Source organism: Talpa occidentalis, unplaced genomic scaffold (genome assembly GCF_014898055.3).
Source record: "Talpa occidentalis isolate TD23 unplaced genomic scaffold, MPIMG_talOcc4v2.1 talOcc4.4, whole genome shotgun sequence".
Classification (NCBI taxonomy): domain Eukaryota; kingdom Metazoa; phylum Chordata; class Mammalia; order Eulipotyphla; family Talpidae; genus Talpa; species Talpa occidentalis.
Genome location: NW_023604295.1, coordinates 71,495,586 through 71,510,809, shown reverse-complemented (window position 1 = coordinate 71,510,809; position 15,224 = coordinate 71,495,586). Strand labels below are relative to the sequence as shown.

The 15,224-nt window shown below is 34.9% G+C and overlaps 1 long non-coding RNA gene across 4 annotated transcripts in view; it reads left to right on the top strand.

Annotated features, from left to right (window-relative positions):
• The window catches only part of LOC119257617 (uncharacterized), a 66,233-nt gene that overhangs the window by 36,313 nt on the left and 14,696 nt on the right, over positions 1 to 15,224 (top strand). For 2 of the 4 annotated variants that reach the window (XR_005128085.2, XR_005128084.2), the window contains exon 5: positions 3,174 to 4,006. The exons of the other annotated variants lie outside the window; for them this stretch is intronic. This is a non-coding gene — a long non-coding RNA (uncharacterized LOC119257617). Of the gene's footprint in view, positions 1 to 3,173; positions 4,007 to 15,224 lie in introns of those variants that run through there. 4 annotated transcript variants of the gene reach the window in all.

Here is a 15,224-nt window from a genome sequence, read left to right as displayed (position 1 = left end):
TGTTTCATGTAAGCTATGATAAGTACAATATATAGTATAGTCACTCCAGTTACCCAAAGAGATGTGGAACTAGAGATGAAAAAAAGTGAAAGCTCTCTGAAAAAGTGAAAAGCACAGTAGATGAATATCATGGAAAAGCTACATCAGGGCACCTAATCATTGAAGCACAGTTCCTAAACATGGAGGAAATTTGATGAAACTAAGCTTTAGGGAATTTCCTCCAAAAATAGTTATCAACATTTCCGATTCCCTGAGTGCTCTAAGGTGGGCAGGTGATTTGAAAGAGCAGAGGAAATGAAGCAAAACAATGTTATTTAGATATATTATTTTGTAGCTCTATTTTGAACTCTAAGTGACATGTTAGCCTTTCCTCATGTTTTCCCTTCATTTTAAAATAATTGCATTTATATTTGGGATTTGTAAATCCTAGTGATAGGGAAGAACTTTAGAAAAGATGCTATTTGCATAGCTAAGATATTTCTGTATCTCCTTATCAACCTTTTAACCAATGTCTTTAATAAATAGAAAATTAAAGAAGGAGGAATTGAAAAGGATTTTATGCTATTTGTTCATAGGGAGTAAAAATTTTTAAGGGGCCAGTGGATCAGGGAACAGAAGGAAAATGGAATCAAGGATGGAAAAGGAAACTTTAATAATTCAAGAAAATAAATTGTGTTATCCTTTCTAAGCATTGTCTGTTGGAAGGGAATTGGTAGGTTTAATACCCTCTCAAACACATGCACACACATCCATCCCATGCAGACACAGAAAACATTAATGAAGAAACACTTAGGGAGGGTTATCAGACAGCTATTGTTGAAATAAAAATACACTACTAGCTAAGTAATTATTCACCATAATATTTTTATGTTTAAGTATTATAAATGAGCTATTAAGAATGAAAACAATAGAAACTTAGATTACGAGTATATGACGACAGGGAAACCAAAATAATAGATTATTCAACATATGTAAATACAAACGTAGATATATGTACATATATATATATTTCAAATCCATCTCTGGTTCTATCTCTGTATCTCTAGCTATACTATGTCTATCTATATTAAGTTTATTCATCCTCTTGGGTGATTTGTTCACTTGCCCTAGAGCATGTGCATCTCTGCACTCTCAGAATTGTCACAATAGCTCCCCTCCTCATTACCTCAACTCCTTTAAAACTCAGAGACACAAATGGGTCTTTCGAGAAGTGTGTAAGAGGAAAAGATGTGGCTCAGAACTTGAAATTTCATTAAACATGGCAAAAGTTTGATAGTAAAACAAATTGGTAAACAATTTCTAATGGCTTTAAGATTTTTATATTTTTTTCTTTATAGGTTGTGTGCGTGGATAGGATGTCAGTATAGTTGACAATATTATTATGCTTGTTCAAATCTAATTTGGGATTATAAAGTTGCTTTTGTCTAAAGAGAAACAAAAGGTATTTGGGGGTAGAAATAAATACTAGTATAGGTGTTACTTGGGTTCCACAAGTGAACCTAGGGGCCCATGTATTAATATACTTGCTCAATGCTAACTTAAATTCATGTTAACTGGCAGACTGAGGGGTACTCCAGGATCCCCAAACTTGCACCCTTTAGAGGGGTCTGGTCATTCATGAGGCCAAACAAAGACAAAGCAACTCAGTGTAAAAGAACTTTAATAGGAATAGGATTAGTGTGAATAGAGAGAGAGAAGAAAAAAATAATTGTCTCCCATTAAAACACCCAAAGTTACCCATCTCTTCATGGCTAAATGCCCAACCAAACAGGTTTGACCCAGAACAGGGCTGCTGCTGCCCCAAAACTTGCTGCAAGTCTAAGGCACCTTTGGCAAGGTATCATAGGAAGGGGTGAAAAGGGTGAAGCAAGTCTGGTATGAAAGGAGCAAAATCAAAGTACCAATCAAGATAATAGCTGCCATTCTCAGCCTCCCCATGTGTCTCTTTCAAGTTTTTCTATGAGTTTCTCCTCCGTATGTCTCCTTCCATATCTCAAAAATCTTTGGTATAAGTCCAAACCTGAGAAGCAAGTGTGCCCTTCTCTCTCTCTCTATGTGTTCCCCTGAGATCACCTGCATGCTCAGTTTTACCTCTCATTTAATGGGGAGGGGAATATGACACCTCCCCCTTTTATGGTGATATCTCTGTTACATTCATAACAAAAAATCTGCTGTCAGTGAGGTCTACACAATTAATGGATAGCAGACAAATGAAAGAGTTTAGTCTCTGGGGCAGAACTTGCAAAGATTTTCATCTCCATGGTCCTGAGAATGGTGTTGTAAACCCTCTGGTAGCCAGTACAATCCCTTCCATTGAAATCACCCCTACCAGTATTCTCTGGTCTTAAGACATATCTGTTTGTTTACTTAGAGAGCAGTGTGTGCAGTACAAATAATACCATTTTAAGACAGGAAAAACATTGTAGACGGGAAAAGACATTTAAGACAGGAAAAACATTGCCCTAAGGAACTATGAATTCTATGGTCTTAGAATTGTTTTGTATTTTTTTGTGTAAAAGAATGGCCCTAATACTCCTTGTTGTATCTATGCCTGTCTATGTCTGTCTTCTTTTTTAATTATAGTCTGCCAATTTTTCTTGAGTACATGCCATATACAGTACAAAATTATCAAAATCCAATTTTGATGAATGTTATATGGGCAAGCAAAATATAAAGTGAAAAGATAACTTGCAACACATAATGACTAGAAATTTTGTCTCATTTTTACAGTATTTCTATTTATTATAAAGTGAATCTTTTGACTTTTTTTCTTTCAAAAATGTATCCTTTTTTCTTTCTTGAGCTTTAATCTCAGTAAGTTTAACTTTCTTCCTCCTCTATATGTGAAACTTTATTCCTCATCGCTGTTTATGAAACTGAAGTACAGGAACTAGATTATCTAAGTACTGTTGATTTGAGAGATCCTTCTCTTGTTATTTCTAAGGAAAGAGCCAAAGTATCCTGGTATTTCTGTTTGTGATGATTCAAAAGCAATGAAGCAAACTATTTCACTTGAATGCTGTTATAGACGACAAAGGAGCTAACTGCTTAATTCCAGGGGTCTGTTATTATTTGTAAACTGGTTCTTAAATAAGAATACTTAACAGATGCCTCTTGCTCCAGATGGTACCATTTAACTGCCTGTGTTACTCATGAGTGCTTTTCTGTTTTAGCTTTAAACAAATACTTAACACAGCAATTCTGTTATCAAGAATTCTCTCTTGAAATTGGAACAAAATCCTAAAGTGCTGCATGAAGTGGCAGTACAAGCAATTTCCTTCAGCTTGGGACACATGGGTTAAAAATAAATGGAGCATGAAGGTACTGATGGGGATAAAAAAGGACTGTAGCCAAGTGGAAAGAGAAAAAATCTGGGCTTAGTCTGAAGATCTGAATGCAAATTCTCCCTCTGCTACTTACTAGTCTTGTGATCTTGATAGATTTCAAAAAGGAAGGGATGAAGTCATCCCTTCTAGGAGATTTATTTGAGGACTAAACAAAATTAATTTTGAACACTGCTTTTGACGGATGTTAATAGATGATACCAGAAAAAAACAAGGTTCCATGGTGTAGGGTAAGTAAATGATAATCGGCTTTTCTGCCCTCCTGCCATTAGGGTTGATGATAGATCTGTGGTCGTCAATGCATGCCTGATGGCGGGCACCTGGAGTAGGGTGTGGGCATATGTAGATGGGATTCACCTGGGCTAAGACTGGACTTATAAGGGCGGCGTCACAGGACGCCAGCAGAAGCAAAGAGAATGAGAGCGAAAAAGAGAGCGAAAGAGAAGCAGAGAGCAAAAAGAACCATGGGAAGCAGACCAGAACAGCAGAGCCAAAGAGAACAAAAGAACGGAACAGCAGAGAAGCAAGGCCATGAGAGAACTCCAAAGAACCCAAAAAAAGTGAAGACTTGCCAGGGGATTGGGATTAGGCCAGCCAGCCTCCCACCCTCCTGCCCACCCCCATCTGCGGTGTACCGGGTAAAATCCTAATAAACCCTGCAAAAGCCACGAAGGGCTCCAGGACTCCTCCTTTACCCCATCCACTCAGGTCATAGAGATCCTGCTCTGTGTCCTCCTGCCATTACACATGGTTGCATCCATTTGAGAAATGTTTAGTTAAACCAGGAAATAAGGTTTGTTCAGTAAAAGAATTCTCAATCTTTAAAAAGGCTTTAAAAATGACTTCAGAGTCTTTTAAATATGTTTTGTGACTCTACAAAAAGATGTATGTGTCACCGTTTTCTAAATTTACCTGGCTCCAAGCCAGCACTTTTTAGGGAAGATATTCTGTGTAATACATTTTTGGAGATGCTACTCTGCTCTCTAAAGCGTTGTTCAAATGTAAGCTGTTAAAAATGTAGATTTAACAGTAGACAGTACACTGGGACCTGTATTTTACTCATTTGTGATTTGAAAACCGGTACTATCTGATTGAGAAGATTAATCAATTAGATATAAGATTTTAAAGTAATAGCAACATTAATACCTATTACTTCAGATATTTTAAAATAAACAGAACAAAAATATATTTGTGTACATTGTGTCAGAACACTAGCTGTACTTCTCAGCTTTATATTTTATTTTATTTTATTTTATTTTATTTTATTTTATTTTATTTATGCATACAAGAGCTTGGGTACAGGCCAGAGGTGTGGAGGGTGAGAGAATTCACCAGAGACAGAGCAGGGAACAGAACTGGCAGATTGACTGAAGTACACTGCTGAGGGGAGCAGCGGGCAAGTCAGGAGCGGTCTGCTGCGCCATGTGGGTTGCTCCCTGGCCGGGGATCGAACTCATGCTGCAGTGGCTGTGGACAGCTTCATAGGTTGCTTCTTAACCCCTTAACCACCAGGGAGGCCCTCAGCTTTATATTTTAAATATAACCAAGTATTATGAAAATAATCTGATCATATATTTTGCCTCCTTGGAAATTTTTACTCTTGAATTTTATTAGTAAGGCTTAAATTAAAGCTCTGTGGAAATTTTAGCGATAATTTTGCATTCCTACTTGAAAAATATGAGAAACTGCTGAAGTAGTGGATAAATTTTGAATTCAAATCCTAAAGTCGGCTTACTTGCTCTGTGATCTCACCAATTTATGTAGCCCCCTAGTTGCAGTTATAAAGTGGGCATAGTAATTTCTACCTTTCAAAATATTTGTGAAACTAATATAGGAAATCATGAGATGAAAGCTATTGACATGCAATTGTTACTTTTTTAATGATAGTGGAAAAGCATACATTTGCCCATTTAAATGAAGATGTTAGTAAGACAAGTAATTAGTCAATGTCTACAAATTCCAGTTTTTAAAAATTAGAAACAGATTTATATTTATTGAGAGAACTCTAATTTAAATGAAGATGTGGTTTAATTTTAATTGCTTTACAAACAATAAGACATAATAATCTATGCTGCATCTCTGTATATATGCAATCTTGTCTTATCAATAAATATTACCTTTTTTGTGTGCTATTTGTTATTATATTGGAATTTGAATTTTGGTAGTTGTGCTTTGAAAATTCTAAGTTAACCCCTCTTTATTTCATTTATTTGTGATGGTATCAGATATAATACAGAAATATGTTCTCATTTTTAAATTATTGTCTGTATTTTGAATTAAAACTTTCTTGAGTTCTTGCTTCATTATTTTGGTGATCATTGGCATGTGGCTGCTCAGTAGCCCCATGATTAACTTTTACTACCTATTGCCCCTCTATAGTCCTCCTTAGACTGGATTATTCTGTAATTGTCACGGGAATACTTCTTTAGCGCATGTCTTGATTTTTCCTGTATTGTGTTAATGGTTATTCATGCCTTTTAAATTTTCTTGTCTCCCCATCTTTGTAAAATAATTATTTGGTATATTCAGAAGTTCTTTAGTTTTCTGGTGGAGACCCTGTGAATTTACTATAATTTTGTAATTGCTTGATCTTTCTCTATAATACTATTTATTGGTGAGGGGGGAGGCAGAGGTAAAGTCTTGTGTTTGTCATCCATTTTGATTTGTTTCTAATTAATTTTTTTTCTATTAAGGTAACATAGGTTTCCAACACAGTGTATGATTCAGAAATATATAATCTGATCTCTTCAAATGTATGTTCCCTCACTACAACTATCACCCATCATCCTCCACAGTAGTCCAATGGGCACTCTCCCTTCCTTGATTTTCACCTTTCTTCCCTCTGAAAGCCTCAGTTCCACAATCAGGCTATAGGTTAGTGCTAGGTATAGCCCTTTCTGAAGCTTTATTTTGTTTCTCTATGTTTCACATGTAAGTGAAGCCATCTGATATTTGTCTTTCATCTCACTTATATCACTAAGTGTTACCCCCTGTAGTTCCATCTATGATGTTGCAAATAGCAAGAGTTCATGTTTGTTTTTATAGCTGAATAAAATATTCCATTCTTTCATCTTTCTAACCCACTCATCTATCTTCAGACACTTAGAATTGCTTCCATAAGTTGGTTATTATAAATAGTGTTACAGTGGACATAGGAGTGCTTGTATCCTTTCTAATAGGTTTTTGCTCTTGCATTTTTTAGGTAGATTTCTAAGAGTGGAATTGCTGGATCATATGGTATATCTACTATTAATATTTTGAGAAACCTCAGTACTATTTTCCATAGACGTTGGATTGCTCTACATCCCCACCAACATTGTGTGAGGTTTCCTTTTTCTCCATATCTTGTCCAACACTGTGGTTTCTGGAATTGTTGATATGGCTCATTCTCACAGAAGTGAAATGGTATCTCATTGTGGCTTTGATTTGCATTTACCTGTTGATAAATGATGATGTGCTTATTGGCCATCTGTATGTGTTTTTTGCAGTAGTGTCTTCTGCATGAATTTTGATTTTTGTTGTTGTTGCATTGTATGACTTCCTTATAGATCCTGGATATTAGCCCCCTGTCAACTGTATGATGTGTAAATATTTCCTTCCATTCATTAGTGAAGTCACTCATACTGAAACGGAACACTTTAAAATGATTTATATGTCTATTATCATCTTTTACTTCCTTTGAGTCTGTACATTGTCACTATAAGATTTTCTTTTAAACATATATGACTATAGCCACCAAACAATCTTGTTTCTTGCTTTGGTCTTGATTTAATTCCTCTACAGAATTGAATAGGAATCATTCGTTCATTTATCAAATATTTGTTGAGCACCTCTTAAATACCACATACTGAAGAAATACAGACACAACCTTGCAGCATAGAACTGCACTCTATTTTTTTTTTTTTTTGCAATCACAGAGCAGATTTTCTCTATTTATTCCCATGAGACAAATACATTTGTCTTTACCTTTCTGCTTATTTAACCTATTAACATAGCATATGTTTAGTTTTGCTTAAAATTTTGCTTACACTTTGTTAAATAACAATCTTCATTCCGACCTGGCAGCTCAAAAGAAGACTATTTAAGTCTATATATTAAGCTTCAAATACAACAGAAATTAAACTGATGTTTTAATTTCACTGTAACAGTATGTATGTTCTAAGTTATTCTAATAAGATTGTTGCCATTATGTAGAATGACTGATAACCCCGAGTGCAGATGGTTGTTTAAATTGTCTGCATTTATTTTATAGTCTCCCAACACATGTAGAGTTGGAAATTCATTTTTTCTATATTCAAAATAAAACTTCCTGATATTAGAATATGATGAACTTCCAAGTTAGTTTGTGAAATTTCTTTCTCTTCAGAGCTTACAGAACAATCTGTGTCCTTATATGTGTAGAGTCATTTAAATGTGGTTATCTTTGAAGGCCAGAGACTAGACAAAGTAGCCTCCCTAATCCCTTTTATCTTTTGACCTCTGGGCAAGTACAGTGCCTCTGAAACTGGGACATGCATAACCTCAGGGGTACAGGGACTTATGGCAACATTTGTCTATAAGACACTGTAGTACACACAAGGACCATCTTCCTACTTAACCAATAATCCTAAAAATTTTAGAGAAAAATATTTCAAAGTTTTATTTTCATTATAATACAGATGGCCTTATTATAGAGTAGAAGTCATAAATTTTTGCATTGCTTAAAAATAAGATGTAAGTTTTTAAATAATTTTGGACTGGGCTTCCCTGGTGTCACAAGGGGTCAGGCACAACACTTTGAAGCTTTCTGCAGCCTCTGCAAGTGTTTGATCACCTGCTGGCCAGAAAGCAACCTACATGGCACAGCAGCAGATCTCTCCTGTCTCGCCCTCTGCTCCCCACAGCAGTGTATTTCAGTCAGTCTGCCTATTCTGCTCCCCACTCTGTCACTGGTGAACCTTCTCACCCCGGCACCTCTGGCCTGAGCCCCACTTCTTGTATGCATAAATAAATAAATCTTTTAAAAAATATAAAATAATTTTGGACTACTTCAGATTATTCCTCCATTCCTCCCCAGGAGTGCTCATTCACTCCCTTCTGCTGTACTCCACTGGAAATGGTTGCAGGGCTCTTCTGTAGATGAAAATGTGTGGCCTAAAATATTGATTTCATTACCCATATCATTATCACAGCTTGAGTAACAGGGTTTTCTAATGCTACTGGTTAATTTATCTAAAGATTCAATACAAAATTACTTTGAGTCTAGCAGATTTGAAGCTGATCTTTTAAACTTTGATGAAAAAGATATGAACCAGTCTCAGGACTGTATATACGAATAAGGCTATGGCATATACGTGTTACTTGTTTTGATAGATTAAAACATTAACATCTGATTGAAAGTTGAATATCAAAATATATCAAACATTCAAAATTGTTCTTAGGTCCTTCAGAGGTTACAGTACCTACCTGTGGTGGATTTCAGGACAAGCACTTATATCTTCTTGTATCACTCTGCCAGATTCACATTTTTGTGAATCTCTAAGTTGTGATGTCAAGCCTCTCAAAACTGAATCTCTAAATGGTACTAAAATACTCTGGAAATCTCAAAGAAGTTTGAGATAAAGTGTATGCATATTCAAATTATTCAAATGGCAGCTTTATTTTTAATTTTCCTTTATGGATGCCTCTCAATTTTCTATCAAAACCTAGAGACACAGATCTGAGAATTCTGCAATTTCTCCCCATTTCTGGCATCTATTTTGGAGATCTTTTTAAATAGAGAAATCCTTAAATATGGTTCCCCTTTGGTAGCCTCAAACTATTTTTCCCCCTCTACATATCCCTATCATTTAATTTTTGCACTAGAACTAGGGCCAGACTTGTGGGAGAGTGCACATATTATTTTCTAGTTTTTCCTCTTTCTCTTTTCTCTCCTCTTTAGAAGACCTATGGGGGACATGTTTATTTTCATTCTAGTTTTTCTTTTATTCCTGTGGGGAATATCAGACTGACAGATTCTAAACTGGTCCTGATATTTTTAACCTTTTGCCAATAGTAAAAGCTCTGAGATGTGTACTGTCCTGTTCAGTTCATTTCCTTGGAGTCCTGTACCCAAGGAACTCAATAAAAATATTTTTTTGTGAATGAATTTTAGCATACTTGATTTGAAATCATGAATCAAGAAACTATGTAAGCAAGTAACTAATAAAATAATAATCATTCAAACCTGAGAGTTGAAAAGTATCCTTTAGATCTATATTAGCAGTTCTGAATTCCTTCCACAAAACTGTTATCTAAGGTCATTCAGTCTCTTCTTTGACATTTCTATGTAAAGAATGTGTCTATAGATACTGTTAGTGAAAAAGCATTGCTAAATAATCAATCACACTAGCAAATTTCACTGTTAAAAAATTTGTTCTTAAAATTCGCCCCCGTAAAACTGCCATCTTGTTTGTTTTCTATATACTGGTTTCTGGTCCTATCCTCTGTAATAAAATGTATTTTCAAATATTTAAAGATTTCATATCTTCCATTAATCTAGTGGTTTGGGGCCTCCCTGGTGACACAAAGGGTTAAGCACCACACTATAAAGAAATCCGCAGCCTCTGCTGCTTGAGTTCTATCCGCTGCTGGCCAGGGAGCATGCCACATAGCCAAGCAGACCTCTCCTGTCTCACCTGCTGCTCCCCTTAGCAATCTGTTTCAGTCAGTCTGTCTGTTCTGTTCCCTGCTTTGTCTCTGGCGAATCCTCTCACCCACATCTCTGGCCTGGACTCCAGATCTTGTATGCATAAATAGATAAATCTTTAAAAAAAATAATCTAGTGGTTTGCTGCAACTGGTTTATACCGGGCTTTGAGAGCTAATTTAAAAATTCAGGAAGCTTTCAAACTGGCTGCTAAACTAGAATATTATTAAAAATTAAACTATTTAAAAATTAAATTAAAACTTGCAGCTAAATATTAAAAAGATAAACAGTGCTTGTCACTTTTTAATTGTTTTAATGTTATCTATGATTGAGGTCATTTATTTCTACAACTGTATGTTAAAAATACTATATGTTGTTGTAGTACTGCATCTCTTTCCAATTCTACATACAGTGATTCCATGTTGGCAGCTTGAAATCGGCTATTGTGGGAGTATTTGCACCATTGAAATTAACAAATGCGGAAAATTATGGCATTTTTTCCTCTCTTTTTCTAAAAAGCCATCATCTCTGATCCAAATTTGCAGTTCATTTTACCAACTTCTCAAAATTTGTCTATGACTTTATGAGCAGCTATGCCCTTCCATGTGCATTCCTTTAGATATCCATTAGTTTCTGTTAGTACCAGAATCTAACACAAAATTCTAATGCCCAATAAAGGAATTGCTACTACTAATTTGGACATTACTGTTTTTTACAGTGTCTAAGAAAAGATAGTTTTTAAACAGCTTTTGGTTGTTACCATATACAAAAAGATAAAAAAAAGTAAGGTTTAGACTTTGTTAATAGCAATAGTGTGTGGGTCATAGAAAGGTAATATTTCTAATATATGCTTCAATGATCAAAACAGATGTCAATTATTATGCTCAGTCTTGATGCCTCATTTTAATAACATGGATAAATTAGGCTAAGTACTCAAAAGCATGCTTAGTACAATAAAGAATCTGATTTTGAATTTGTTATTTTATCATAGACTTACCTTATTCAGAATCTTAGAATGACAGAAAAAAAAAATCAAGAAGAGGTTTATGATGTCAAATGTCAAAAGTAAGAAGTCAAGTAACATGCATTTCGAATAGTTTTTCTGTATAAACTTCTTGAGAAATATGCAGTATTTTAATTACTAGGTAAATCATTTCCTTAAAGTCACTTTAAATAACTATTTCTACCATAAATATAGGTAAATACAAAATAAATAGAGAAAACTACTAATACTAAATGAGAGAATAGCATACACCATTGAAAATTAACATTCATAAATCAGTGACTCATATATTAGGACTTAGGAAATACAGGGCAAGGAAAATTCACTACTGACATTGTAAAGACTTAAATAGATTGAATTGGGAAAGAGAGTTAGATTGAGGGAACAACTGGTAGTTTGTGAGCACACTGGGTACTGCTTGAACTAGAAGTGAATTGAGGATGTAGGATGTATATTTGAGTGACAAGAACTGAGTATTTCTCATAATTCATCATGAGATTTGGACATTTGCATCAGAGTATCTGAGAGATGGTACATTTCCCCTTTCAAATATGTTACAGAATTTTGCATCCATATATCTATTAATATTTTTCATTACTGGGAGATTTGTTTTCTTGAAAAATGTCTTTCTCTTAACAAGAGATGAACATGTGTTCTAATGGAAAACTGAACAACTAAATCTATAGCAAAATACAGTAGTTCTATATTTGACATGACAGTATTGAATGAAATTAGGTTTTTTCCTTTAGTATTGAAGGATGCAATTGGAATAAAATAATTTTTTCTTGGATAACCTTTTCCCTCTTGAAATCCAAGTGGCTTTCCATGGGAAAATAACCTCTTCTTTTATAAGTTTGTAAAGTTGAAGGAAGAAGTTATCTTTCACGGCAAAAGGATGTGATGGAATACATATGTCTCCCCAAATGGTAAAATCTTATTATTAAGAAATGCAAAAAAAAAGTCTTCATACAATAAAAAACTTTCAGGAAGTCCAACTGCTTAGTTGTTTGTTCTTTCAAGCAAAAACAAATCATCATTAAAAAGGTTTAGCTTCAAATTAAGACCTTTTCGAAGCTTAGAGAGACTTGATCACAAAAGTTCAAATCCCTTAGAAAATAGTTCATTGCTGCCTCAGAGAAAGAGAAAAATAGCTACTGATGAGATTCAAATCATTCTCTATCTTCTCTTTCATTAATTTTAAACATAATTCACAGACCATTATGCTCTGGAATCAAAAGAATTATTCCTTATTGTAGCCCACCATTTTTCATCATTATACACACACAATGTCCAATTTCACCCCGCTCATTCAAAATGGCGCTTAAAGCAGGCAGGAAAGATTAACTTTGATACTTACATTTGGCTTTAATTCATAGCCTTCTAAAGAGTTTTACTACTCTAAATATGTATTTACACAATAGAATGTGATGAGTCATTTCTAAAATGTAAACATACTAGTTTAAAAAAATTGCTTAAATATGTAGTTCTGCCTGAACTTCTCTCAGGATATTCCTATGAGATTTGCAACAGTTGTCCCTAATATTTGAATCATACCACTTCTCAGTAAATTACACATAATAATACTAATAATAATAATAATAGTAATAATAAAGAGTGAGCAGAGGGTAGAAATACATCTCAAAGTTGTCAGATTGTTTAAATCTTTTATCATCCTTTATGTTAAATAGCTATGTGGCAATGGCCCTCATTTCAAATGGTATCTCCTTCCATCTAGTCTAACTAGCTCTTAATAGCTATAGCAGGTTACTATTTAAAAACCTCTAATAATCAAACACCTGGGCAGATATTCTAGTGAATAGTGTTTGCTTTCTATAAACAGAAATAAAGCTCAGCATAATGACTTTTGTTTTGGCTACACACATTTCACTACATCATCTGTCTCTCTTTGCTTTTAAATAGCTTATTGCACATTAAAAAATACTGCAGATCATATTTTCTGTTGCAAGTTAAGATGTTAATGAGAACAATTTTGGGACCAGTGTCAATTGTCATCATTTGTCTGAGGTTGGTATGTCTGCTTTGACATACCACTGCCAATTCTGATTTTGGCCCAAGAGATGAAGCAGACGAAAGTTAGGATTGCAGTGTCTATAGATAACAATTCAGAAAGAAAAGAAGAAGAGTTAGGAGAGCTACCTGGTCATTTATCTCTGATATTAATTACTTCACAGGAAATCTAGTCTAAACATTGAGACAAGCAAATTATTTTATAAATGCTGCAAGCATTTATAATCTATTTAATTTATAATCTATTTTAAATTAATTTATTATTTAAATTAATTTATAAACTATTATAAATCAAACAGATTTATAATCTATTTGACCTAGTTTTGTTTAGGAATTGCTATAAATTATGAGTCTCACACCCTTACTTTTTGAATAAGCTATCTATTTGTAGTCATTTTGTCCCTGCCTCACTAGTAAATTTTGGTTATGCAAGGGTCAGATTACTTGTATTTTTAAAAATTTATTTAGTTTTAATTGAGGTAGTATTTGGATACCCACATCAGGTATTGCTGTCAAAGTGCACCCACCACCAAATTACCTAGAATCCACCATCATAATCCATTGTGATTCCTTCATATTTTTTAAGTTCAAAAGTTTTTATATTAAAAGGAGTTGCAACCGACAAAACTTATCCACATTTGGTTCTAATTTAAATGATGAGATCTTGCACTTTGAGCAGAACATACTTAGATGAAACTTGGGGTTCTAATTTGGAGATAAGTGAATTTTGCATATGTGAGGAATATGAATTTTGACCAGGAAACAATCCTCCCAAGCCTAGACATGCTATTCCTCTCACTAAGGAAGAAAATCTATTTCTCTCTTCTTGAATTGGGGCTGATCTTGTGACCTCTTTTACCTAATAAATGCAAAAGGCATGATACTCATGCTAGTTTTAGTCATAGCCCTTAGACTTCGCAGTTTGGTTTTTTTTTTCTTTGCTTTCTTGGGACTTTAAACCACTACATAAGATGGCTGATTACTCTGGAGAGGAGCTCAGTACTCGCTAATTATTCCAATCAGTCCTAAAAATATGGGAATGAAGCTATCTTGGAGATTCCAGCTCAAAAACCCTAGAATGCAGCTTCATGAGTGACCCTAGCCAGGAGGCAAAGAAAAATAGCCTACTTGACACAGTTAATCTTGGCTGTGAGAAATAAAATATTATTGTTGTAAGTCACCAACTTTGTGGTAGTTTGATGTTCAATAGTTAGCAGTTAAAAGATTTACAAATGTATGAGTGAAAGAACAAAGGAATAAATGTCCTATTAGAACAAAAAGCCTCTGTAAATGTAAGTACATTACATTACCTAGGATGTCATTGTGTGTCTCATCATAAAGATGTGTTACCCTTTCCTGCCATCTAACACCTTTTGTGAAACTTTACATCGATGATTGCCTATGGACACTGGTGCCATGGACCCCACATCTTTGTATATGCTGAGATAACCAGAAGAAAGAAAAAAAAGTGTTGTTGACTTGCCCCAAAAGTTGACATCATAATAGCTTTTTCCTTTTCTACCTCTTTTTGCTCATTATCATGCCCGCTACTTTTTTGAACCCTTTATTTCTACCAAATATTGAAGTTATTTAAAAATGAGATAGAGAAAAACTCAAAGCAATGAAAGAGGTGGAAAGTGGGCTTCCCCGATGGCGCAGCGGTTGAGCGCTGGGTTGCGAAGCTGCCCGCAGCCTCTGCAGCGCCGGTTCGATCCCCGGCTGCTCCCCGGCCACCGGAGGAGGGTCCCACATGGTGCGCAGACCTCTCCTGCCGCCCGCTGCTCCCCTCAGCAGTGTACTTCGGTCCTTCTGCCTGCTCTGCTCCCCGCTCTGGCTCTGGTGAATTCTCTCACCCTCCCCCGCTTCTGACTGTACCCAGTGCTTGTATAAATAAATAAATAAATAAAATAAATCTTTAAAAAAAAAAAAAAAAAAAGAGGTGGAAAGTAAAACTTTATGCTGTGTGAGGAAAGTAGCTATAAAACAATAGCTGCAACTAATTCAAAAGATCTAATAGACTAAAATTACCAAAATGTCACTGAAAGACTTCATGCCAACATGCTATGAATACACTAAAGAAATAAACATGAAACAGAAGGAAAGTGGTGAACAAAGTTTACTTCAAAATTTATCAGTTGTAGTTTGGCTAAGGATTTTGCACTTGAAACAGTTATTTGGTGTCA